The sequence below is a fragment of the Ranitomeya imitator genome, chromosome 5 (genome assembly GCF_032444005.1).
Source record: "Ranitomeya imitator isolate aRanImi1 chromosome 5, aRanImi1.pri, whole genome shotgun sequence".
In the NCBI taxonomy this organism is placed as follows: Eukaryota; Metazoa; Chordata; class Amphibia; order Anura; family Dendrobatidae; genus Ranitomeya; species Ranitomeya imitator.
This window is the reverse complement of record NC_091286.1, coordinates 391,600,028-391,601,796: the sequence shown is the minus strand read 5'-3', so window position 1 is coordinate 391,601,796 and position 1,769 is coordinate 391,600,028. Positions and strand designations below refer to the sequence as shown.

At 44.9% G+C, this 1,769-nt stretch overlaps 1 long non-coding RNA gene across 1 annotated transcript; it reads right to left on the bottom strand.

Annotated features, from left to right (window-relative positions):
* Positions 1-375: 375 nt before the first annotated feature.
* On the bottom strand, positions 376-1,495 carry LOC138680761 (uncharacterized). Its single transcript, XR_011321761.1, has 5 exons — positions 1,404-1,495; positions 1,245-1,309; positions 1,081-1,148; positions 734-840; positions 376-618 (listed from the first exon to the last, which is right to left on the bottom strand). It is a non-coding gene; the product is annotated as an uncharacterized lncRNA (long non-coding RNA).
* Between the last annotated feature and the right edge of the window lie 274 nt (positions 1,496-1,769).

Sequence of the window (1,769 nt, the reverse complement as noted above, 5' to 3'; positions counted from 1 at the left end):
AAATAAAGTATGTAACTTCCAGGATCTTAAAAGGAACTTCTTACTAGCTTTATTAGTCATCGAGTGTAGTCAATCTTCTTGTATTTTTGTTTGTTTTTTTACAGTGGATTTACTCTTTGCCTTGGCTTCCCTGATTCTACTTGATCTTTCATAACCTTGGTCTGATCTTTTGACCCTGTCCACTGATATCAAGTTTGGACCTAAAGTTACCAGCTCATTACAGTTACACGATTAGAGAACACGGCACTCAGTAAATATGAGGATTGGCGGTGCTCAAGTAGGGTGTCCACCCCGTAGATAACAGATGAATAAAACTTGGCACTCAATTTGAGAAGAAAAGCTTCTTAGTTTATTGATGCATCCAGACAGAACGTTTTCGGTCCACACCGGACCTTCGTCAGAGCGTTTCTTTGACATTGACTATGAAACATATAAATGAATACAGTGTCACATGATGCGGAAATATACGTCATATAATGCAAAAAACGAAAAAGAGATCTAATGGTGAAAAAACGAAAATCTACGTGATGCTCCATCTGGTTCAGGGAGACATGTGCCAGAGAGATGAGTCTATCCAGAACAATAGGTGCTCCGTGCGAGGTGGAGATATAGTCCGTGCTGAGATGCTGGATAAGGGAAGTAACAATAGTGCTGGAGATGGAAGGACGCTGGTAATAGTGCGACCTCAGGCCGAGAGGGTCTAGCTCAGTGAGGAGAGTAAACAAAAGGATACATAGCAGAAATGCACTCTACAGATACTAGAAACGCAGACATGAGATACAGAATACGCCTCCAGTGAAGCTATATGGAATAGCATAGTGGATGGTCTAACGTGAGGACCTAGAAGAATAAGGGATACGTGAGTCTGTGCACATAACTGTAACTGGGCATCCCAGAAAACAGGGAAAAAAAAAGGAAAATGAATGAGGAAGAGAGAACAAAAAACGTAGGTAACATGGGTCCTGAAAGGGAAAAGTGGAAAAGGAGAATGATGTAAATGAAGCCTAACGGAAAATGAACGTCTGGAGCTACACACAGAAGAGAGGTAGAGTAATGGAGTAAGTGGGAGCAACATACTACCTGGATGAGGAAGCCAGAAAGCCTGGATGAGCGTTAGCAAGAACAGAAAATCCAAGAGCTGCAGTATGCTGCAAAAAGCCAAAGCCGAGGGGAAAGGGTTAACAGGGACACCACACATAATGAATACTAATGAAAAGCCAGATAAGCAGCATGAGTGTATGTACCTGGAGGATCACAATGGAGAGTGCCGCGTCATGAAAAGGCACAGAGCCTGAGGGGAGTAGCGGCGCTGTGAGGAGAGAATGTGACCAGGTCAGGAAATACACAATGGGGCAGAGAACAGTAAATAAAGGAGGGGAGAGGCGCAGTAACCGCCGACATACCTGGATCCTAAGCGCTCAGTGGAGCAGGGCAGAGAGGAGCAACGCTGCAGGAGGGGCGGCACTTCCGGGTATAAGTCCCGGTGACTCATGACGTAATCATGGTCATGTGACCACCCACAGAAGGTGCATGCACAGACAGCGCTAGTGGGAAGGGGAGGGCAGAGAGAGTCCCTAAGTGTACAGGACGCTGGGAGCGGTCATGTGACCGCAGGCAAAAATGCCTGACCATACAATAAGTGTGTGAATGAGGCAGTGTAAAGAAGATGACTAGGGGAGGAAGCTCATAGCTATAGCGCTATGCAAAGAAATAGAAGACAAGAAAGAGAAGAGAAGAAAAAAAGAAAGGAAACAGGACCCATAATAGAA